The 26,516-nt window shown below is 36.6% G+C and overlaps 1 long non-coding RNA gene across 3 annotated transcripts in view; it reads left to right on the top strand.

The window, feature by feature from the left end:
- Positions 1 to 26,516, top strand: part of LOC140613154 (uncharacterized) — a 172,107-nt gene that overhangs the window by 52,480 nt on the left and 93,111 nt on the right. For 2 of the 3 annotated variants that reach the window (XR_012014310.1, XR_012014309.1), the window contains exon 3: positions 24,522 to 24,735. This is a non-coding gene — a long non-coding RNA (uncharacterized lncRNA). Of the gene's footprint in view, positions 1 to 10,547; positions 10,639 to 24,521; positions 24,736 to 26,516 lie in introns of all 3 variants that reach the window. The other variant, XR_012014311.1, reaches the window with a different exon arrangement.

Raw genomic sequence — 26,516 nt, 5'->3', positions numbered from 1 at the left:
AGAAAAAAGACAAAATTAGGAAAAAAGATCAAGAGCAACAAACAGAAAAATGTAGCAAATATGGTAGATATTAATCTAACTATATCAATCTTCACTTTAAATTTCATTGGTATAAACATACTAATTAAAAGATAGAGATTGTCAGACTGTGTAGATCAAGAAACAAGACCCAACTCCATGTTGTCTATAAGAAAGCCACTTTAAATATAAAGATACATATAGATGAAAAGTAAATAAAGATATATCATGGTAAATTAATCAAAAGAAAAGAAACCTGGAGTAGTTATATTAATTTAAGACAGAGCAGACTTCAGAGAAAGGAAAGTTATCAAGGATAAACATTGGTTTCATATAATGATAAATGGTTTAATTTCTCCAAGAAGATACATTGGTCTTTCATGTAAATGCACCTAGCAACAGAAGATCAAAATACATTTGGCATAAAATGATAGAACTTCAAGGAACAGTAGATCAATCCACTGTAATAATTGGAGGCCTCAACACCTCTCTACTATAGACAGATAAAGGAGACAGAAAACAGTAAGGGCATAGTTTAAGTCAACAGCAAAATCAACCAAATGAGTGTAATTGACATCTGTCAAACTACTTCACTTAACAACAGCAGGATACTTATTCTTTTCATGCTCACATGGAACATTCACTAAGATAGACAGCATTCTGGCCATAAAATGCACTTTAATAAATTTAAAAGAATAGAAATTGTGTAATGTCTACTTTCATACCATATGGAATTGAACCAGAAATAAGTAACAGAAAAATAGCTGGAAAACCCCCAAATACTTAGAGATTAACCAATGCACTTCTAAATAACAAATGGGCCAAAGAAAAAAAATCTCAAGAGAAATTTTAAAATATTTTAAAATAAATGAAAATACAATCTACCAAATAATATTGGATGCAACAAAAGTAGTGTTTAGGGAGAAATTTGAAAAGCTAAATACATATATTAGAAAAGAAGAAAAACCCAAAATTAATAATCTAAGCTTCTACCTAAGGGAAATAGAAAAAGAGGAGTAAATAAATCCAAAGTAGACAGAAGAAAAGAAATAAAAACATAACATAAATCAATGAAATTGGAAATAGGAAGTCAATAGAGAAAATTTAAAAAGCCAAAATCTGATTTTTTGAAAAGATCGATATAATTGATAAGCATCTAGCCAGACTAAGAAAAAAAAAGAGAGGGAAGACTCAAATGACTAATATCAGAAGTAAAAGAGGAGACATCACTATAGATCCCTTAGACACTGAAATGACAATAAAAAAATACAGTGAGCAACTCAATGCCCACAAATATAATAATCTAGACAAAATAGGCAAAGTCCTTGAAAGATACAAACTGCCAAAATTCACACAAGAAGAAAGAGAAAATTTATATAGGACTGTATCTATTAAATAAATTGAAATAATAATTTAATTTAATTACCTTTGCAGAAAGTACCGGTTCCAGATAGGTTTGCTAGTGAATTCTACCAAATATTTAAGGAAGAAATTATACCAATTCTCCACAAACTCTTCCAGAAGATAGAATACCAATTCTCCACAAACTCTTCCAGAAGATAGAAGTAGAAGGAATGATTCCTAACTCATACAATGAGGACAGCATTACCCTAATAGCGAAATCAGACAAAGACATTACCAGAAAAGAAACCTACAGAACAATCTCTCATGAACATAGATGCAAAAATCCTTAAAAGAATATTAGCAAATTAAAACCAGCAAAGTATAAAAATAATTACACAACACAACCAAGTGATTCTTATCCCAGGTATGCAAGCCAGCTCAACATTCAAAAATCAGTTAATATAACCCATCATATCAAAACAGGTTAAATAAGAAAAACCACACAATAATGTTAATAGATGGAAAAAAAAAAAAAAACATTTGACAAAACCCAACACCCATTCCTAGTAAAAACTCTCAGCAAACTAGGAAGGGAACTTACTCAGTTTGATAAAATAAATAAAATAAAATCTACATAAAAAAGTATGACTCAGCCATCAAAAAGAATGAAATCTTGCCAGGGCAATGATGTGTATGGAACTAGAGGGTATTACGCAAAGTGAAATAAGTCAGTCAGAGAAAGACAAATACCATATGATTTCACTCATATGTGGAATTTAAGAAACAAAGCTGATGAACATAGGGGAAGGGAAGGGAAAATTAAATAAAATAAGAACAGAGAGGGAGATAAACCATTAGAGACTATAGGAAACAAACTGAGAGGTGCTAGAAGGCACGGAGGTGGATGGGACAAGGTAATTGGGCAATGGGCATTAAGGAGAGCACTTGATGTAATGAGCACTCGGTGTTGTATACAACTGATGAATCACTAAATTCTACCCCTGAAACTAATAATACACTATATGTTAAATAGCTTGATTTAAATTAAAAAATTTTAAAAACTTTATGACTAATATCATACTTTGGTGAGAAACTAGAAACTCATTAAGTTAAGAACAAAGCAAGTATTTCTTCTATCATGCTCCTTTTCAACATTGTGCTGGAAGTCCTACCTAATGCATTAAGAAAAGGAAATAAAAGATACAGAAATTGGGAAAGAAGAAATAAAGCTCTTCATAGATAATATGGCCATCTATGTAGAATATCTGAAAGAACTGAAGAAAACTTCTGGAACTAGCAAGACATTATAACAAGGTTGTAGGATGCAAGGTTGGTATATAAAGTCAGTTGCTTTCCAGTATATCAGTAATGAACAAGTGGAATTTGGAATTAAAACACAATGCCATTTATGTTAATATCTCCTAAAATGAAATACTTAGGTATAAACCTAACAAAATATGTCTAAGATCTATATGAAGACAGCCACAAAACTATGATAAAAAAAAATCAAAGAAATAAATAAATTGAAAGATATTTCATGTCCATGGATAGGAAAACAGTATTTTCAAGATGTCAATTCTTCCTAATTTGTAGAGTAAGAATATTAAATCTATAGATTTTGACTGAATGCCAGTCAAAATCCCAGCAAGTTATTTTGTTGACATTGACAAATTGATTATAAAGTTTATAAGAAGCAGAAGACTCGGAATAGCCAACACAATATGAAAGAGAAAGAATGAAATTGGATGATTTATACTTCTGACTTTAATACTTACTATGTAACTACAATCATTAAGACAGTGTGGTATTCACAAAAGAATAGACAAATAGATCAATGGAATAGATTAAATAGTTGATAAATAGACCCAAATAAATATGGTTAACTGATTTTTGGTAAAGGATCAAAGGCAATACAATAGAGAAAAGAATCTTTTCAGCAAATCATGCTGGAACAACTGGACCCACATGTGAAAAAAAGCCTATTACAGAAAATACATGCACACAAAATTAATCTAGACATAGACATTATACCCCTCACAAATATTTAGTCAAAATGAATCATAGACCTAACTGTATAAAACACAAAATTATAAAACTCCTAAAAGATAACATAGAAGGAAATCTAGATGGCCATGAGTATGGTGATAACTTTTTAGATACAATGCCAAAGGCACAATCCATAAAAGAAATAACTGGTGAGGAGGACTTCATTTAAATTAAAAACCTGTTTTGTGGAATATACTGGCAAAAGAATGAGGAAACCATCCAAAGACTAGAAAATATTTGCAGAAGACACATCTGATAATGGGCTCTTAATCCAAAACTATGAATAACCTCTTATAATTTAGCAATGAGAAAATGAACAACCAAATTAAATTGGGCAAAAGATATGAATAGCTGTCTCATTGAAGAACATATACAAATGGAAAATAAGCATTTGGTAAGATACCAAAATTCATCTCATTAGGACATTACAAATCAAAACAATGAGAGCTCACTATACACTTATTAGAATGGGCAAAATTTGAAACCCTAGAAATGCCAAATGCTGACAAGGATATAGAGGAATAGGAACTCTCACTTATTGCTATTGGGAATTCAAAATGGCACAGCTGGTTTTGAAGACAGTTTGGCAGTTTCTAACGAAACTAAACATACTTTTACCATATAATTTAGCAGTCATGCTTCTTGGTAAACAAGTTGAAAACTTATATCCCCACAAAAACCTACACATGAATGTTTATAGAAACTTTATTCATAATTTCCAGAACTTGGAAGCAACCAAGATGTCCTTTAGCAAGTAATAAGAATGTGCTATACTATAATAAAGAATAGCACATTCAGATAATGGAATATTATTCAGCACTAAAAAAAAGAAAAAAGCTATCAAGCTTTTAAGTGTGTATTGCTAAGTGAAAAAAGCCAATATGAAAAGACTACATATTGTATGATTCCTGTATGACATTTTATATAACATTCTGTAAAAGACAAAACTATGGGAACGCTAAAAGGATCAATGGTTTGCAGGGGTTAGGGAGGAGGGAGGAATAAATAGGCAGAGCGTAAAGGGCATTTAGTTCAGTGAAACTATTCTGTAGGACACTATAATGGTCCACAGATGTCATTATACATTTGTTAAAACCCATAGAATGTACACCACCATGAGGGAACCCTAATGTAAATTATGGACTTAAGGTAATAAGAATAATGTAGGTTCATCAACTATACAGATATAGTCTACAATGAGAATACAGACCACTCTGGTCTGAATTTCTCCACAACTCCCACAGTGTATCCCTCTGGTGGGGGTTGTTGTTAGTGGGGAAAGCTGTGCATATGTTTGGGTAGGAAGTATATGGGAAATCTATACCTGCTGTTTATTTTTGCTGTGAAACTAAAATTGCGCTTAAAATTAAAGTCTATTAAAAAATTAGGAGAAACAGGATTCACCCTCCACAAGTGCCCCAGCCCCACCCATTCCTTGAAGTCTAGGAAGTGCTCACTTGCCCTATTGTGAAGTTTGGGGTCAAGTTTACTAGGAGAAACGTGTTATGAAAAAAAAAAAAAGCAATACCCAACAGCAGTAAACAAATTGTGATTGGGCCATGTACAACTAAATATAAATGACAGGAAATCTAACTGTGATGTATTAGAATCAATAATCTGACTCGTGAACACCTCACTAAAACAAGAGTTATAGTCAAACATTTAGAATACAATTTAAAAAGTGTTTTCCAGTTTAGAAGTAGTATGATCCAAACTGTAGTTGGTAGAGTAATAACAGTAGCCCTGATATATCTCCAGAAATGACAACTTGCATCTCAGTAGCTTGGTCACTCATCTTTGAAATCCTTCTTATATGTTACATTATGTATATTTTTAGTGTATAGTTTATTTTTGGATTGTAAAAATCCGAGAATCATTTTCATGAAAAATGAGCTATAATAAAAATAAAAGTCAAATAACATTTTTAAACTTTTTTTGAGGAAAGGGAAAAGTTGAATTAATTTAAATAATTTACTTTTAAAACAACTCTGTAGCAAGTATTATCTGTCAATTAACTGAATCTAATTATTAATCGAGTCAAAGAGTAGAAAAAGACCATGAAGAGGCATTTAAGTCATGTCATTTCTTCCAGATTATAAATTTAAAATATTAATTCAATAATAAGTTTTTTCAAAAGGAAATTGAAATGCTTGACAATTTTTTGACTTACTGTAGGCCTAGTTTGAAGTCTTGTGTGGTCTGAATTTGTGTGGCCATTCATCAATATGATGATTCATCAGTGGTTTTAGCTTCCAACACACCAGAAGATTTTAACTTGGGCATTACTAGGAGTTATTCATAAAATTGGCTTCCCTGCTCTATAGAGGAAAGGAAACTGAGAACAAAATCATTTTCTTATGCAGCTATAAATTTTTACATAAACTAAAGGCTTTAAGCTTTTCATTTGGAAGATTAGTTATGTCTCATGTGTCTCAGTCAGGGTTTAGTTTATGTGGGAAGTTTGTGTAAGAAAGAGATGACTCTCAGAAATCCAGCAAGCAGCTTGAAGATAGTAGCAAGGAGCTGTGACATGCATTGATGAAACAAATTTGTCATCCTGAACTTTCCTGATATTGTTTCCCCCATGTATTTTAATAATACAAATCCATCAAGGCCTATTTTAAAAAATTTTCTTCCTTCCAAAATGGTTGTATGACAAGGTTGAGATCCACTGGTCAAATTGATAAATCTGTAAATAATTGCTTTTATTTTGTATCAGTGCACCCAGGATGTATCTGTGTGTTTAATTTTTAACATGATTGAAGGAAATGCATCCACTCATAGTTAGCTTTAAATTTATAGAGCATAGACATAATATAGAAAATTTCAATCTTTTATTAATGCTTCAGGTTTAATTACATAATTTAATGCCTTTTTTAAAGGATCAATAAGTGACCCATTTACAGTTCAATCTATTTGACAAAGGAGAAATGACATAATAGACTATCTTAGTTCCCTTTGGCTTACAAGTTCTACTCTTAAAATATAAGTAACCATATTGATAAACAACATATGAATGCACATACCTGCTTTGTGGAAGCTATCATGGCAATTTCCAGCAAACAGACCCATTTTCTCTTTTGTATCTGGAAGGTACTAGCAATATGTGTCGGTCTAACTTCTTCCTTTAGTCTTTTAGATAGTTGAGCTTGGAAAATATATCCTTCTGCATTGTGGCTCTAGTACTTCTGATAGTTTGGCTTATAAAAAGTGTTTTTAAAGTGAGCTTCAAGCCTCTTTTCCAGATAGTATTAGACTATTAGGAGAATCTCAGAGCATCCCACATTTCATGCTGCCTTACCAAGGCTTGCATCATTCAACAGATGTATATCTCAAGACTCTCATGAACATTCAGAAGAGGTTTCTTTGAGCCTGGGACAGGCAGGGACCTCAGGGTTTGGTCACACAATGGTACAATGGATCCAATGTGTCTTAGTGAGAGGATAACAAAGTAGTGAATGAGAAACAGCTCAGAAAATAGCAATTTGCTCCAGCAACAGAGATTTTTTTAAATAGTTGATGCACCAGATCACCCAAACTGTTTCAGAGGATAGGATGGGAAACTGTGTCCATTAACATCCTAGTGTGTGTGTGTGTGCACAAACTCGTGCACGCACATGTACACAGGCATGTGTGCACCCATGCGTGCATGTACGTGAATTTAGGAATTGCTAACATATTATTGGAAATTTATTGTCCTCCAGGATAAACTGGTCACCCATGAGGAGATATTTAATAAGTAGTTGATAGATGTAAAAGAATTTAAGTTAGATCTGAGATGATAAATCAGAGTACAGTCACATTAAAAGTAGTAAATGAAGTTCAAGATTGGATTAGATCACCAAATGAGAAAATATGGAGACCATCTAAAGGAGAGTACCTAAGAGGACTGCAAAAGGCTTCATGTAGAAAGTGACAGTGAACTGAGGCTTGAAATACCAGTTCTATGTCAGTAGCCAGAGATGTCAGAAAGGAAATTGCTAGCAAAATATTCAAATATGTGATAGGTACTGAGTGTTCAAGGAAGAGAAGCCTATGCAGTTTGGGATGTACACGGGTTATAGAGAGCTTGTATTCAAAGATATTGGTGTAAAGTTGGATTGAAGGAGAATGCCAAATTTGCCATATTATGATACAAATATTTTAAATATTTGTTCATGCTTTGATCAGGTAAAACAAAACAAAACAAAACAAAATAGAGAAAATAAGGGCCAAGGAAGAGAACAAAGGAAAAATAGGAAAAGATGATAATATGGAAAAAGAGCTGGGTAGTTACAGAAAAAGAAAGACACTAGAGGAAAAGAAATGACTAGGCAGTGAGAAAGGTGAGGCCGAAATAAAGCAGAACCTCTGGGAATTTCAGATTAGTGTTAGAAGCCCCACCTGGTGTCCTTCTGAACGCATACCCTTGGCCGTGGAAAGTGGCTGTTGATGATTTGGGTAGGCAGATATGGCTGCTGTTCTGCTCTCCTCCTCTCCTCCTCAACATGAGGCTTGACTCTGATATAACTGCCTGAACACAGTAGCCCCTGGGGTAACCCTTCTTGTCTGCAGTGAAGCAAGTCCGAAGGTCAAGTCTGGCTCCTCATCCACAGGTCCCCATCCAATTCCAAATGGTAGTCCGCCCTTCCTTGTGGATAAGAAATCTCAAACTCTAAAAATAAAAGAGAGAAACAATAATAACTCCTTTGCATGATACATCCCTACTATAGCTAGTCAAGGATAATAAATACGTATGTCTAGACTTGAACCTGTGGCACACAAAGAGAAAATCCACCAACAGTGTATACATGTCTCCTTTGTCACTACTAGTGTGAACTTGTGCCCCTCAAGTTAAGATACCCTTGCATCACCTTTTCGGTCATTCGCAAGTCCTGTGCTGAGGCAGGGGAGGCACTGTTTGCAGACTCCACGAGGGCCAACCCCCTTGTACAGGGTCTTCTCAGCCCTGTAATTCTATCCTTACTGTAGTTAGTGCCACTGGAAATTGTCTCTTCTGTGGATTTGTGTCATCCTGAGACTTTACCCGATTCCAAGCTTACTTCTCTTTGCAGGTTCTTAAGACCTAGAAATGCAGATTTTTGCTTAACTGGAGACATAATAATAAATTTAGTCTGATTTGCTTTCGCACAGTTAACCTTACATTTTCACATCAGTTACACATACTGATGCACAATTGTAGCATTCTTCCCATCCCTAACCTAGGTGACAGCTTCACAGCTCTGACAAGTTATTTTTTAGCAGGCTGAAATACCAAGTTCCGAGATCCTTAACATGATAAAACAGATCCATTATAGGTTAAGTACCTTGCCAAAGATTTTACACCTGGTTTAGAGCATGCTTGTCAGCAAAGATCAGAAATCTCTATTACGTTATCTCAGGATTCTGAATCTAGAAGCGAGGCTAGGGTTGCACAAACCCACAAACAGGGACACTTAAACCTAGGATCCTTTCATGTGTTTGTGTATTTGTGTGCATGTGTGCATGCTTGTTCTTTGGATTCCTGTGCTGCAAACCCACAGTTCTCCTCATTTGTGGTAATCTCTCTAGTTACCAGGGAAAGAAATTTCTTTTGCAAATAATCCAATATGTCAGAAAGCTTATTTGGGTCTCTTTGTCATAAACCAATCTGTGTTTTTCAGGATTCATGACCTTGTGAGTAATTTTTTTTTCCTTGTGAATAATTATTGTTGAATTTGAATGTATTAAACTTGTTACTGTGTATTCCCATTTTTAACTGTCTGTGTGGTGCATATAGTCCCTGAAGGTCAGATATCCGTGTGGTGCATATATTCCCTGAAGGCCAGATTTTGGACACTAACATGGCAGCTATCCTATATAGACCCTTCCAAAAATCAAACAAACATAGAAACAAACAAATTTTATGTTTTATTGTACTAACTTCTCAGCGGGTTTTTCCATCTATTTCCTCATCATCTCCTCACAGATCTGTGAGAGATAGATGTGAGCTTCCAACCAAAAGACGAAGACCTGCCCTGTCCATTTTAACCTGTAGTTGAATTACAGTTGTAGTGCCATTTATGCAAAATGACCTTGGCATAGAACTTCAAATACAACACTTACTTAAAAAAAAAAGCCAATGGGTTTCTTTTTTTTTTTAATTATTTAAATTTAAGTTAACAAATAGCATATTGTGTCATTAGTGATTCATCAGTTGCATAGAACACCCAGTGCTCATTACATCAGGTGCCCTCCTTAATACCCATCACCCAGTCACCCTGTACCCCACCCTACCCCCTCTTCCATAGCCACTAGGTTTCTAAACCCTAAAAGTTCCCAAATTCTCAATTATTGAAATCATCCAAAGGGTCAAATTGTGCAGTCATGAAACCATGGCTTTGGTGTGAGAGTAGCTGCATTGTTGTTGTTTAACTGGATACATGTTTCTCTTACATGCTTTTCTCAAAATGCAACCTCACATGACTTGATTTTCAAAATCATAATTGGCCTTCTTCGAACCCAGAGCACTCATCTTCCAAGTGCATAGCTTTTTAGTGGCGGAAATATAGTGCTAGCAGTATACACCAGTGATTTCCCCATGCATCACTTTGATTATTCAATCACACTAGTAGTTTTCCAGGTATGGCCTGGAGATGCCTGGGGGTCTCTGCAACTCTTTAGAAGGTCGTTGCAGTCAAAATTATTTTCATAATAATAATAAGGCATCATTTATCTTTTTAAATTCTCATTTTCTTAAGAGTATTCAGTATAGTTTTCTAGAGGCACAATAATACCAGTGGTAGGACAGATTGAACGTAGAAGCAGATGTAAGAGTCCAACTATATCCTAATAAGGCAGACATTAAAGAGATTTGGAAAAATGGAAAACAATGCCACTCCTCAATAAATTTATTTTTGTTTTAGAAAATGTGGTTATTTTCACAAGTATGGATTATGTTTGTTAACCTGTGGTATGTTTATTATTGTTATTTCAGTAAATCATAAAATATGTTTTCTAAATTCTCAGCTTCAATTTTTAACAGTGTAAACATCAATAGAGAAAATTCATATAAATAAAACCCTTGGGGTCCTTAATAATTTTTAAGAGTGCAAAGTAGTACTGAGTCTAAAGAATTTGAGAACTCCTGACCTAGAGTTTAATTAACCTTGCTCTTTAAGGAAATCTTGTTTGTGAAGCAGCCAGAACGGTGGTATCTGAAAGACCTACTCCTGTGCTCCTGCAGCACCCCTGACCCACCGCCAGTACTTTGTAAGTCCTTGTAAAGGGCCTTCGCACTTTCTTTCCTAAACCCCATCCTTGTAAATAACTACTTTCATTCTAGTTCCTTGCTAATAGAAGAAAATGTGGTAATTCCTGTGTATTCATACACAATCACACACTTATAAACACAGTTTTATATTCTCTACTTGTAACTTTTCTGATCACTTAGCTTTGCACTCATTCCTTGTATCATCGGAGAAAATAAGGCAAGATTCAGGGAAACCTCTATTGAACAGCACACAGAGAAAGAGAGATTTGGAACACCACAAAGTCCTTTTATCTTTGCCATTTGCACCAGACACTTTATCAGTTCACACCAACTGTGGACTTGCAGAGGGGCTGATTTTATTTCTCTGCGGCCCAACAATAATAGCCTGGTTGCCTCTCTTCCCCTCCCTCTCAGAACCCAGAAAAGAACAATGCGGCGTTCTGGAGGTTTCAGGTAGCAGTCAGGAGCTTGCCAGCATACTTGACACCTGAGTCCTCTAGTGATGGATACAGTAACTCTTCTTTTGGAGATGGCCAACTAGCTGGTGCCTGGAGACATATGGTGACTTCTTCCCTGCCAAAGAAACCAAGCCTGTGTGCCAGAGACTTAGCCAACCAGTGCTGGCTCTCAGGCCTGCCTTCCCTTGGGATGATAAATGAGCACCTCCCGGCATTGTTGTTTGTTTGGGGTCCAGCAGCACTCTCTGAGCTCCCGGGTATCACAGTGTCAGGCACACAGAAAAGCAGAGAATCCGATCAATTGATAGGAGAGACATGATAGAGCAGCATCCTTCTCTGATCTCTTTGCTGATAGAGAATGCAACACAGTGGCGCCCACGTTCTGCTCCAGCAAATCAGTCCCCTACACCAGCTCAGGAAAGTGCTTGCAAAAGCAAAGCCTGCTGCTCTCAAGTTCAGTGACTTCAAGTTTCATTGCTCTGTGCCAGCTGGGGTCATTTTTCTTTAGAGTTCCTGAGGATGCTTGGCATCCCTTCCTTTCTCCCCCACCTCCCTTCTTTAAGTTTTCTTAGTTGTTTAGTCAAGAAAAATTAAAATCTACATATGATTTTTTAAAAATATCAAACAGGTACAGAAAGTTATAAAATGACTGTTGGTTTCTCAGATTCCAATGCCCAACTTTCATTTCTCTATCCCTGGTAACTACAACTATTACTTTTTCTGTAATACGTACTAATCGTGTGTGTGTGTGTGTCTCCATAGCACAGTGATTAGCAGTTAACTTGGAGTCACACTGCCTGGTTTTGAATCCTGGATCCACAAGGCAATCTATCTTGGGTTTCCAACTCACAGAGGGCCTCTTAACAGCACCTATCTTTGAGAGTTATTTAAGTATGTAAAGTACTTAAAATAGTACCTGGTAGATAGTCATAATTAAATAAGCGTTGGGTTTTATTATTTTTACTGATATTATTATCATTTATGTAGAGCTCCTTTTTAAGCATTTACACAAATGTACTAAAGAATTTTTTAACTTTTTAATTTTTTTCATCAAGTGAAAAAACTATAAGATCTTTCCCTGTTAGCACAGATCATCTCATTCTTTTTTAATAACTACATAGTATTAGCATATTAGCATATCATTAGCATATAGTGTAATATTAGCATCAGATTTTGTTGTATGAATGTACCTTTTAAAACCTTATTAACTAGATTCCTATTGACTGGCATTTGGGTGTTTCCAATTTTTTTCTATTTTGAAAACTTTTGTTAGTGTATCTCATCTCAGTGGTAAATTTCTAGCAGTCAGATCATATGGTCAAAGAATTAATACATCTTTAAATCACTTTTTCACTTTTAGCATTTGAAATTTTGATCTATTTGGAATTTATTTTTGATAAACTGTGAGGTGTAAGGATCCAGGCTTGTTTTCTTCCAGATTGATGACCAATTTTCAAATACTATTTATTAAGTAAAAGCCTCCTTTCTTTACAAATTGAAAGCCTATTTATTACATATTAAATTTCCAGATTTGTTTTTAATATTTATTGTTTTGATAATCTATATGGTTATTCTTATGTACCATTTTTATAAAGTGGTAAACACACTGAAAATTCTTATAACTTGATGGGATGAGCACTGGGTGTTACACTATATGTTGGCAAATCGAACTCCAATAAAAAATATATATAAAAAATTCTTATAGATTGTCAATGTATCTATGAAAACAATGAGTCAATATGTAACTCTCATTTCCCCACACATACCCAGTTGGTTATTATCAATTATTTTAAATTATTTTTGTCAGCATACTAATTGGAAAATATTATCTTGGCTTTTTTATTTTAATAATTCAAAAGTAGACTTGAACAAATTTTTTTTTAGATTTTATTTAAATTCAAGTCAGTTAACATACAGTGTATTATTTGTTTCAGGTGTAGAATTTAGTGACTCATCAGTTGCATATAACACCCACTGCTCATCAGATCCTGTGCCCTCCTTAATGCCCATCACTCAGTCACCCTACCCTACCCCCCTACCTCCCCTCCAGCAATCCTCAATTTGTTTCCTATAGTAAAGAGTCTCTTATGATTTGCCTCCCTCTCTGTTTTTATCTTAATTTTTCCTTCCCTTCCCCTATGATCATCAGTTTTGTTTCTTAAATTCCACTATGAGGGCAGCCTGGGTAGCTCAGCAGTTTAATGCCACCTTCGTCCCAGGGCCTGATCCTAGAGACCTGGGATCGAGTCCCATGTCAGGCTCCCTGCATGGAGCCTGCTTCTCCCTCTGCCTGTGTCTCTGCCTCTCTCTCTCTCTCTCTCTCTCATGAATAGATGAATAAAATCTTTAAAAAAAATTCCACTATGAGTGAAATCATATGGTATTTGTCTTTCTCTGACTTATTTCACTTAGCATAATACACTCTAGCTCCATCCACGTTATTGCAGATGGCAAGATTTCATTCTTTTTGATGACTGAGTAATATTCCAGTATATATATGTCGTGTGTGTGTGTGTGTGTGTGTGTGTGTGTATCAATTGATGTACATTTGGGCTCTTTCCATAGTTTGGCTATTGTTGATAATGCTGCTATAAACATCAGAGTGCATGTGCCCCTTCTAATCTGTATGTTTTTATTCTTTGAACAAATACCTAGTAGTGCAACTGCTGGGTCATAGGGTAGCTCTATTTTTCACTTTTTGAGGAACTTCCATACTCTTTACCAAAGTGACTACACCAGTTTGCATTCCCACCAACAGTGTAAGAGGGTTCCCCTTTCTCTACATCCTTGCCAACATTTTTTTCCTGACTTGTTAATTTTAGCCATTCTTACTGGTGTGAGATGATAGGTCATTGTGGTTTTGATATGTTTTTCCCTGATGATGAGTGATGTTGAGCATCTTTTCATGGTCTTTAAACAAATTTTCACATACTCACTTGCCATTTGTGTCTTGGTTTCTATAGGTTGTTAGTATTTTTCATATTTAGTTTATTTCCTTGATAGGTTCATGATTTGGATTCCATTGCACATGGAATGCCTGAGTGGCTCAGTTGGTTGAGCATCCAACTCTTGGTGGCTCAGGTCGTGATCTCTGGGTCCTGAGATCAAGCCCTGCATCAGACTCTGTGTTCAGCAGGGAATAGGCTTGAGATTCTTTCCTTCTCCCTCTGCCCCCTCAAAATAAATACGTCTTTTTTAAAAATTAAGATGTTTTCACTCTAATATACACACATACAGACATACACACACATCTCTTGCATATTGTCTTCTAGATCATTTGTGAATTTATTTTTATGTGTATGTGTTTTTAAGGAACTGAAATTTATTTTGATATAAGACCTCATAAGTTTTCTCCACAAGTATTTTGTTAATGTTTCAAATGTCTGTCCTGTTCTCAACATTATTTATTGACTATTTTAGCTTTTCAACACTGTGAATTCTAGAATTATCCAATTTTGAAATCCACGTTTATATGATCTACTCTATATCCAAGTATATTAATAATGATAGCTTCATGGTACAGTTAATGCATGGTTTGATTGATAATCCCTTTTTTCTCTTTTTCTGCAAAATTATGATGTCTACCTTTGCACATTGGATTTTTCCAGATGAAATTCAATATCATTTTTTAATTTTCCTTAGCAGTTTGAACTGTAATTTAAATAAATAAAATTATATAGGTTGGGTATTAACATTATTAAAATAAGTGATCCCTATAAAATATAAGCAGAAAAAAATCTTTCCAGTTATTGAGTAACATCAGAGACTTGCTATGTTTATGATCTATGAATGATTTATAGTCTGCTCTATGATTTGATATATTTTTCCTTCATCTAAAACTCTCCCTTGATTGTGATGTTTTCCATTTCTGATGCTGCTTTGGGTATAGGCTTTCTGTAATACCCATATCTGTAGACTTATGAATGAACTTACTGATAAACAAAATATCTAGTCAGAGCAGGTCTATTCCTCAAAACCTACAAAGGCTCCCATCTCACTCACAGTGCAGTCTAGAGCCCTACAACAGCCAATGGACCCAATGCATTTAGTGCTAGCTTTCTCTCTGTACCCATATCCTATTACTTTTTCTCTTACTCCATACCAATTATGTGGCCTACCTGATATTTTTAAATACCCGAATCCTCTCCCTCTTGGAGGACTTTGCACGTGGCTTGCACCCCCACTTCCTCAGGCCACACAGCTTTAAATGTCACCTGTCAATGAGGCCTTCCCTGACCATCCCTCCCTGTAGCTCTGCTGTTTGAAAGAGCACACTTTTATCCAACTGTTAAGCTCATCATATCACATGATAAATTGTCCGTCTCCTTCACTAGATCCCCTTTATAGTCAGGGACTTTTGTCTGTTTTGTTCAGTGCTGTCTCCCAAGGCCTAGAACAGTGCTTGATATCTAATAGGCCTTCAATAAATGTTCTCTGAGTGAATGAATAAATGAATCTTTTCAAAATTCAGTAGCTCTCTCCAAGACATGATATAGTTTAAGTTTTATATGTAAGTTTTCTTTCAAGTCCTTTATATATACATAATTTACATTAAAAAATATATAATTCCTATTTTTACAGTGTAAAGAAACATGTTCTTCCAATCTATTTTTTAATTGGATATTGTTTACACATAAGAATGCTGTTGATTTTTTATTTTAATTTTGTAACTAGTTTCTTATTAAATGATATCATTCTGATAATTTTTTAATTGATTCTTTTGAGTTTTCAAGGTATTCAATAATATAGTATGCAAAGAATGATAATTTATGCATCTGCATTACAATTATACCTGCTTTATAGATGTTCCTTAATTGCATTGTCTAGTTTTAACAGAGCAAGAATAAATATAGTAGTTACAGAGGACATCTCTCTCGATATTTAATGAGAATGCTTCTAGTGTTTCTTCATTAACATGGTGAGAGCTTTCCATTGCATGTATTATACGTATACATATACACATACATATATACATATGCAAAATGTCACAGAAATAGCCACTGAGTTCTATGTCAGTGCTTTTTTTTAAGTTAGCAGTGGATATTGAATTTTATTAAATTATGTTTTGACATATTTGAAATAAGTATGCCTTTACTTTTTCATTTATTTATGATGAATTATATGCTTTATTAATAATGGACTATATTTGCATTCCTGAGAAAGACCTATTAGATTATGTGGTAGTTTTCTTTGAGGGTGCTGCTGAATTTTATTTGCTAATGCTTTTAAGGTCCTTGATTTCATATTTATAAATGAGATCAATCCATAGAGTTTATTTTTGCTACCATTTTCTACCATTCAAATGTATCAATCATCTTTATATTATATAGTTGTTGATTTCTAAAATTGTTTTAATCTTATTTTTTCTGTATTCTTTCATTGATACAAAGCCTTTTTTCTTAGTTGCTAATTTTCAATGGTGTCAATTGAATTCTTGATATTTCTATAATATAGTTATTCTGTAATTGATTTATTTTGATCCTGCATTTGTTTCCTTAGCTTTGAAATTGTTTTCTATTGTTTTAATGTGTTGTTCTTGATGTCTTTCCTTTAGAACTTTTTGTTCTGTTTAGGTTCTAAAAAGAAAAACACATTGCAAGGAATTTTCTTCCATTTTCTGGTTTATATCATCTTACAGAATGTAAGCATTACCTGTCTTATACATCCCCTTCCTTCCCTGCATGCTTACTGTAGTGGAGTTTTTGCATAGTTAGCATCAGTAGTGTGCTGGAGTGGATTCATGAGTGTCAAATGTTTACATCTCTTCCCAACTTTACAGTCACTGATGTCACTTGGTAGGTTGAAAATGGCTATGGTAGGAGTACTTAGGTCTGGCAATTAGCAATTGGTACAAATTGTTGTACCCCCCACACACACACATACACACCCCAGCTTGTTATACATTTACTAGCATAATCCTAGTTATCATTATAATGATACCATGTAATCTGTTACCATAGTATTTCTTTTTGTCACATTTATGTTATGAGCAAGTCCATAAAGCATATTAGATCTTTGTTCCGATGACGTTCAGATGAATTCTCCTAGACATTTGTCAACTTGACTTGCTTTCCTCCTTAGGGCTTCAGTTTGGAGTTAGCATGGTATGTGTTTTCTTGAGCTTTTCTCCTTTTCCACAAATGCTTGGAGAGAGTAAGGGAAGGCTACACTTTTCTAACTTAATAAGCCAGTGTACTTAGAGGGCTTGATTACTGCCTTTGACAGTTTGGTTCAGGGATGTGTACTAGTGTTCACTCTTCCTAGCACAGGACATCTCTCTATCCTGTTCGGGGTACCTGCAGGTTTAGAAATTCTGCCTTCCATGCTATTCAGAACACATCCCCAGAGTGTTCTTATATAACCTGCTCTAGGTGCTCCCTTCCCTGCTTTGCCCACAGCTCTTAAGCAGCTGTTCCCTTCCCCTCCCAGCAAAGCAGGGGCAAAATGACTAAAACCCGCAGCTGTGGACTACAACTTCTAGTTTAGAAATAGAAACAATTCCTTAACTGAACTCTATTTCCTTTCCTTTCCTTTTTTTTTTTTTCTTTTTTGATGTTATTTTTGTAAGATTCCATTTATTTATTTGAGAGAGTGCTCATGCTTGAGCAGAGCAGTAGGGCAGAGGGAAAAGCAGACTTCCCACTGAGCAGGGAGCCTGATGCAATGTGGGGCAATGCTTGGGGATCATGACCTGAGCAAAGGCAGCCACTTAAACGACTGAGCCACCCAGGTGCCCCCTGTTTGCCTTTTCTACTTAGGACATCTCACTCCTTCAGGACTCATTCTCTGAGTTTTGGTTCTTTTCTCTTTTGTCTTCCTTCTATTCAGCTAAGTGCCTGTTTACCCTTGAAGACTACAGCTCAGGGTGACTCCGATTCTCTGGGGAGAAGTCTTGCCCAGTTCTCTGTTTGTTGAGGTGTCAAAGAGGGGCTTCTGATTTTGTTCTTCCTCACCCGCTGCCCAAACCTCCATATTTGCTCTTGTCTAAATCTGCCTCAGTTGAGGGTTGATCATGAAAGTTTATTCTGAAGTCTCTACTTCTTTTTCTGACTGATTCTGAGGATCATAGTCAAGAGTACACCAGTTTCCAAAATTGGTTATCTGTCTTTCTCTTTCCTCATTCATAATTTTTGAAAGGTCAGGGCACCTGGGTGGCTCAGTCAGTTAAGCGTCTGCCTTCAGCTCAGGTCATGATCCCAGTGTCCTGGGATGGAGCCCCACATCGGGCTCCCTGCTCCATAAGGAGCCTCCCTCTGTCTCTCCCTCTGCCTACTGCTCCGCCTACTTGTTCTCTCTCTCTTTCTGCCAAATAAAAATCTTTTACAAATAAATAAACAAACAAACAAACAAACAAATAAATAATTTTTCAAAGATCATGATAAAAAATTGTACCTTTTTTTCCCCCTGCAGGTTTGTACATGTTTGATGCTGTGTACTCACTTTGAGTTCATTTTGGGAGATTTTAGTAAATACTGTAAGATCTTTTTGTTTACCAGATTTCCTGAAATCTCCTACTCCTGGCCCTATTTTTTGATAAGACTGGTCAAAGAAAAATGAAGATATGATATCAATAATATCACTGGGTATGTAATATAGAATTAGATGAGTATTTTTGTGACCCTTCTCCATTTACTCAAATAGGACTGATTCAAGTGGAAGAAGAAGTGAATGTTGCTTCAGGTTCAGTGCTTTCTGACTGGTTTAAGTTCACAAAAGCCTTTCAATGTGGATTGGGATGGTCTTATATGGAAACAATAGAATAGTTCACTGACTGTGTTTAATTTATTGGGAATTGACTTTCTTTATTTTAGACAATATGAAAAGCTACCAATCTGGTTATGCACACTTCAAGGTATGGTAGTAGTAATTCTATTACACATATTTAGATCAAGTGATTTTTATCTGTCAAGAGTACAATTATGTATTTACAAGATGTAACTGAACATTTGAGACCGTTTTGCCCATTCCAATCGCTTGAGCAAGTTTTCTAATTCTTTTGAGGAAGTAGAAAGCTAAAGATGCTAGTTCCTGTCCTTATTAAGGCAGGCCAGACCTACAAACATTGCCGTAAACAATCTTTGCTACCTGGTGAAAGTAGGCAGATCAAACAAATTCTGCAACAACAGAAACTTTGTACCTGCCTCAAGCTCTCTGCATCATACTGGAAGAGAATAAAATGCTAAGCAAAAGGATTTGAAATTAGTCCACTACTGCTGAGAAGTTTGATCAACATGTGTTGGAGCCTACTTTTGGTCAAGCCCTTTATACATCTTGTCTCGTTTCATCATCATCCCCACTTCAAGATGCAGATTCTGTGATTGGCATTTGTTAAGGGTGAAAATAGGGTCTTAGGAAAGTGGCTTGAACTTACTGCAGATCACAGGGCTCATAGGGGTGGAGGCCGACTTTTAATCCACATCTCTGAAAACTTTTGGTTATTCTGTAATACATGTCTGAGGAGTCCAGCAAAATCTGTCTTGGGAAACTGCAGTCAGTCTCAAGAATAAATTACTTAGAACTTGTCTGTGTGGCCACTGTGAGTCAGACTTAAGGCCACTGTCGTTGGTTGGACTTGTTCATTAAGTGTTGCCTGGAGGCTATAAGAAGAATAAAAAGCAGTCAACAATAGTTAATTTTAATGACAAAGCACAGGGACAATTGACTATTAACTCACTGAATCTCTGCAAAGGCAGACAAACTGACCAAGATAGAAACTTTATATTTTTTGTCAGTATTTGAAGCAGGGGTACTTGCTCTGCTGGGCACATAATATCATTAAAGTCCACACTAGAATCACAAATGACTATTTGGATCAAGCACCAATCTTGAGAAGTAGGTGTGAAAAGGAAAGAAACAAAATAAAACAAACCTTTCAGTCTATTATTGTATCTATTATATATCTCTCCATCTGATATAGCCAGTTTTGTTCATGACATTTACTGCTTTATTTTTTTTTAAGATTTTATTTATTTATTCATGAGAGATACAGAGAGAGGCAGAGACATAGGCAGAGGGAGAAGCAGGCTTCCTGCAGGGATCCTGATGTGGAACTGGATCTGGGACCCAAGAATCATACCCTGAGCCAAATGCAGATGCTTAACCACTGAGCCACCCAGGCGTCCCAACATTTACTGCTTTAAATAAAATGAATTATTCAGCTATTGACCAAATTAAAGTAATTTGGGTCTATTGGTACAAAGTTTAAGAAAGTAAGTTGTGTCCATAATGAAAATGTGTACACACACACCATGTACTTGGAACAAAGGGCATGAGGTGAAAAAAAAGTTTCACTGTTCTTCAGACTCACATTTGTATGTAAAAATAGTCTTTTGTTGTTTTAAAAGATATGATTTTTATCTTACCTCTTCTTTCTCAAAGGATAATGCTCAGTGTGTGACAAAAAGAAATAGAGAAATATCAGTACTCTCTCTGAGACTAGTTTGCCACTAAAAGTTGTCTTTTTTTTTTTTATTGAAGTTCGATTTGCCAACATAAAAGTTGTCTTTCAATTACTTGATTAGAGAAACATGGAGGAAAAGCCAGATGTTGAGTCTTGAATACATAATGGAGAATCCCATTGCTCCCTCCAGTCAGAGAGCAAGATTGAGCCAGATTTAAAGCCTGTGGGAGAGAGCCAGGGGGTCAAGGCACAGGGAGGTCTGGCCCGGAGAGCCTGGATGATGATGACAGGATGGAGGAAATATCTGCACAGAACAGATACACCCTAAACAGTCATCATACATTTAGCATCTCTATTTGGGATGACCTCTTCTTATTAAAACACTCAGGCTCTCTGGGGAAGTTCATAGACTCAGGAGAGGTATTGCTTTGTTCTAGACCAAAGTCTGAACTGTTACTTGAGGGTCGTTGGGAATACATTATAAGGGCATCATCTGTTCCACTGTTTTCATAATTTCCCCCATATTCAATGTTGACCAGGAAAAAATGTAGACAGAAGGGTAATGACTACATAGGAAAGGGAACAGCTAGCTATTACCTTGCTCATTTGATGGATATAAACAACAGTATTAGATATTTCTGGCCACAAAACGTGTCTTCCGATCAAAATTTATTAAATTTCTTTGCTCTGCAATGTCAGTTTATTAAAAATCCACTTCTCCAAATACATATATAGATCCATAAGGACTTTGAGTGTTAAGATTAGATGTAAAAAAAAAAAAATTGTCACTAAGTGCAGACATTTTCTCCTCTTTCCTTTAGGTGAGAGGGAAAAATGTATTTTCCTTTTAGTATATTAAAATTATACCCAGTTGCCTTGAGCCAGTTGCGACTGTATGAGCCAAGCACTAACCAGAACCAGCACTTTTGATGCCCTAAATACTTGGTTGTGCTTGAGTCCAATGAAACTCTTACAACCTTGGATTCCAATAAATGTGCACATGGTCAGGGCAGCCCGGGTAGCTCAGCAGTTTAGTGCCGCCTTCGGCCCAGGGTGTGATCCTGGAGACTCGGGATCGAGTCCCACGTCAGGCTCCCTGCGTGGAGCCTGCTTCTCCCTCTGCTTGTGTCTCTGCCTCTCTCTGTGTCTCTCATGAATAAGTAAATAAAATCTTTAAAAAAAATGTACATATGGTCAGATTTTGAGAACATTGATTTCTGGTGATTTACTGACCTCAAAGAGGGCATTAGTCTGAGGAAAGTTAGACTCTTTGCAGTGAAAACATACTGTCTTTGGTCATAGATAGAGCAAGTTACCAGATATCAATTTTCGAATTCCAGCACATTTGTAGATAGGCCTAAACCTCATTGGAATAGTCTGTTGAGGCCAAAGCCCAGAAAGAAAATTATCTCATGCTTCTAAAAACAAACAAACAAATATGGTTCCTGTGATGACAAGAAAATATACAAGAAGCATTTTCTCTCAAGCCTAGGCAAACATATGTAGAAAAGGTTTGGCGATTTTAAAAGTAACTTTATTCAGATTTATAATGGTTTGAGATCCTTGAATGATCCTTAGTATGTACAAAGGAGGAGAAAGGGGAGAAGGAGATAAAAACTTCAGGAGCTAACTGAAATACCTTTAATTGAAGTTATTACTATTTCAATTTGAGATGTTAAATGCAAAGCAAATGTATCATCATGGGATAAATATGCAGCTGTCATATAATTGTTCCAAAAATTAAGAGATATTGACTTATCTGTAAATGAAGAAACCATGATGACTGAATAGCTTTTCTTGTTTTGTTTTTCTTTTAAAAAAATTACTGAGCTACATTCAGTATAACTTTGGCTTCTAGGAAGGAGAACCACCTTGGTTCTACCTTGAAATGCTTTTTGGATGCCTTCCTCACTCTCTTTTTATTCCTGTACATTTGGCATTAATCGTGTTTAAGGGTTTGGATGAGGCAGGAGCCCGGAAGAGATGTTAAGCTGTATCACTCAATAAAGCATTCCCTATTCAGCTGATTCATGGCTCTCTCAATCTTGGTGGAGTCATTCTTAGAATAGCAAGGTCCATCTGCCCTGGGATAACAGTAGCCACAGAAGAGCTAACATGGAGACCTTCGAGTACTGGGCCACATGGGCAAACGCCCTTGATTGGGAAAAAATAGCTCAACCTTTAAAATTGGCCTAAGGAATAGTAGATCCCCAATGCATTCTTCGAAGTGCTTTCCACCTTTAATTTAGATATTTCAAGGGAAATTTAATCCATATGTTTTGGATTCATTTGGACTTAACTCATAAATATGCTTCATCAAGGACTGCCAAGCTCTGCATTCACTAGAATCAAGTAGTTTCATGGGACAATAGTGCAGACGGAGGAAATTTGATATCTAAGAGTCCATCACCCAAACAAGGAAAAGAAACCTTCAGGTTCAAACCACTGTCTATAAATTATCTTAGAGCAGTAATTTACCCTGCACCACTGTCATGGTAAAATAAGCCACTTATGCCTGTGTGGGGTGCATACAAACGCACACACAATAGATATATGTCCTTTCCCAGAGAAATATCATAACACATGGTCTTTCTTGTCAGCAGTTCCGGAAAAGTTAACAACTCTAGAAAGGAAATAGAGGTTTCTAGCAGCTTTTAAAACCATATAGACTCTTCTCTCTCTCTGTCTCTCACTTTCTATCTCCTCTTCTCTCTTTGTCTCTGTCACATACATAAGACTACTACTGGGACTCTGTCAGTTTGCAGCCTGAGAATCCCTTTACCTTCTGTGATTCTCCAATTGGCTAGACAATTTTGACCAACTTGACTTTCTTGAGTTTGTACTGTAGAGCATCATTTGCCCAATATAAAATGATGTTACATTACCGAATGGGCTTTTTTCCAAACTAAATCTACCTTCCTCTGAGATTATTTTATGCCTTCCTAGGGCCCTGTGGCCTACAGATTAAGGATCCCTGCGTGTTCACTACTTGGAATGATGCAATGGACAGTGGCTCAATGAGAATAGTATGATAGTCCCTCTCCACCACTTATTAATTTATTTTTACTTAAAAGTTATAAATTCAAAATGAACAGCTTCTACATACTTTTAAACAAATGCCGTCTTTCAAGGCAGGGTGCACTTTTAATATCCTCTGTCATAACATCCGTGTTGAGGAGTTTTCAGAGGGAAGAACAGGGAATTCATGGCCCATTTCCAAATCAGATCAAATTTCTTGTGCCAGTGGCATCTAACACCTCAAAGGATCGAAGGGCATCTAATAACCAAATACATTTAAGGTATTGCAGAAGCCTCTGGCATGGTTGCTATGTGCACATTCTCATATAGAAAGTGAGAGCAGAGGGAGTCTTGGGGGGGGGGGTGTCAGGTAGGATTCTGGAATTCACACATACCGAATTCTCAACTTTTCAGTGAGTATGGACAGTAGTGCCACCTTGGACAAAGCCCATCCTTGCAGGCTTAAGATTGCTTGAGCTAATGTTATCAATAGGCCATATTCCCTTAGCATTTCTCACAGAAGAGAGCATTATAACAATTATCATGTCTGTTGGTTTGAAGTGTGATGAAAAGGAGGAATAATGATAAGATTGTGGACAACTACATAATAATATAAAACATTATGGGGGATGCCTGGGTGGCTCAGCGGTTTAGCGCCTGCCTTCGGACCAGGGTATGATCTTGGAGTCTGGAGATCGAGTCCCACATCAGGTTCCCTGCATGGAACCTGCTTCTCCCTCTGCGTGTGTCTCTGCCTCTCTCTCTCTCTCTCTCTCTCTCTCTGTCTCTCATGAATAAATTTTTAAAAATCTTAAAAAAAAATTATGTAACTACCTCTTAAACTACACAGCATCTTAGACCAAATGTCCAAAGATTTTTTACTTATGCAAAACAACAACATCCCTCCACAGGAGAGGACTATATACATCTTCTATTTCAAGATAGAGTAGGACAAGCAGATTCAAAAAGGCACAGAATCAACTCAGATTGTTCTTCTTTTCTACAGATGGAGCATGGTGTCAAGGGATGCTCATTTTCTTCCACTGTGCACTTTTACAGTAGGAAATGCCAATAGTGAATTTTTGTGGGGCCAGCATGGTGACTGCACTTTGCCTACAACCCTCAACTCATTTTGTTAGAAGTGGCGATTGGTTGAGGAATAACAAGCCTTCAGGAAAAGGAAAGCAGAGACAAAAGATGAAAGGGAAAAGAGAAACCAAGTAAGTAAAGAATATTTACTGGTTTCCAAGCAGTTGACAACCACCAAATCCCTCTCCTGGTTTCAGTGCAAGACAAATAGATTCACAAGGAAGGAATTGTAATTCTTAGCACTGAACTGAGGCAGTCTTAGCCTAAGCTGCCAAACCCTGCTTAGAACCTTGGCAAACTTATTTGGGTTACTCCACCAGCCCCTTTCTATCTCTTTCCCCACCCGTAGCCTCCAGGCATCAAACTGCTTCTGAGCAGCTGACCTCAGCCCTACCCTAAAGCACACAAAGTAGCATTCTCCCTATTGCTATGTGTTTCACTAGTATGGGTGTCATCATCCCTGACAGTTACACTCCTATTTCTTTCAAAGGGCAGTTTCAACTCTGTCTGCCAGATTGATTTATTGATTGATTCAGTGATTCAGTGATTGATTTACCTGAAAAGTCTGTTTGGCTTCTCAATCTTAAATTATAATTTTTGCAACATTTCTATAAGGTGGATAAAGTATTTACCTCTAACTGACTTTATGTTTTAAATGTGATTTGATTAAAAAATAAATAAATAAAATAAATGTGATTGGAAGTGGTTTGCATTCAGCCTTGAGCAGGCTTCCCTTTGTTATCCTCTGAAATGTCCTAAATGATGAAATAGGGGTGGGAGCCCCGTGAAGTGGAGGTCCCCAGAGAGAACCTCTTATTAATTGCTATAAAGTACAGTCTGGGCTCTGAAGCACTCCATTTAGTGTCAGTTCTCTTTCCCTTTTGAGACTTACCAAAAAAAGTGGGGCTTTTGTAAAGAATGGTGGAGGGAGGCAGAGTGGTGGAAGAAGGAAAAAGGTCTGGGGAGTGGTTAGCTTGGAAAAGAATAGGAAAGCTGCAACCTACAGCCTCAATAAGGACATCAATACCGTGAATCAGGAACCACGATGGGAAGGATTTCATGGGAACCAGTGTAATGTCCTTCTGGTTTTATGCCCCTTGTGCCTATATTGGGATCGGCCCTTGAATCCTTGTCCTGAAGAAGACATCAGCACTTGTCTATGGGAGCAGTACTAAGTGGAGAAGCCAAGGAGACCATGTCCCACTCCATGGCCTGTGTGGTAGGCAGCAGCACCCCAGGACCTACTCACAGTGGACACCTTCTTAAGAGGAATGCCGAACAAGCCTTGAGCCAGAGGATCAACTCAGGCTGAAATCAGACTGAGCTCTGGGGTGTTAGAACGCTTAGTTTCATGATGACTGGTGGAGAGTTGCCACCACACTAAAAGGAGTGAATGCCCAGTAAATTGGGGAGAATGGAGAAACAGCATGGTCAGAAGATAGCCAGACAGTTACTTCTTATCTTCAGTCCTGGAAGGTTTCAAGCTATGAAGGATAGATAGCAGACAGTTAATGTGTATATCCATCTGGATTCCATCCTTGTTCTTTTGGTGATAGCACCTTAATATTCCCTGTGGAAACCCTCTCCTACTCTTGGTTTACCCCACTCCCTGCCTCAGTGTAGACAGGTTTCCTGAGCCTCAGTCAATCAGGTTTGCTTGGCCACCATGATTGGTACAGGCTTGAACATGTGAGCACTTTGGGATCAAAGAGAAAATTGCTTAGGACTCTGTTGGAGCTGTTGGCAAAGAAATGCTCTGTTCCCCCTGTACTTGCAGGTGGGATGATAGAAGTCTAAAGTTTCAGAGATGAGGAGAGGCAAAGCTGCTTTCATGACACCCCTTGGGTTTCTGCCTCAACACCGCTCTCAGACTTTTCAGTTAAGTGATCAGATATATTTCCCTTTCTGTTTC

Source organism: Canis lupus, chromosome 21, assembly GCF_048164855.1.
Source record: "Canis lupus baileyi chromosome 21, mCanLup2.hap1, whole genome shotgun sequence".
In the NCBI taxonomy this organism is placed as follows: Eukaryota; Metazoa; Chordata; class Mammalia; order Carnivora; family Canidae; genus Canis; species Canis lupus.
Note: the sequence above shows the minus strand (reverse complement) of the source record. Positions and strands in the feature narration are given on the sequence as shown.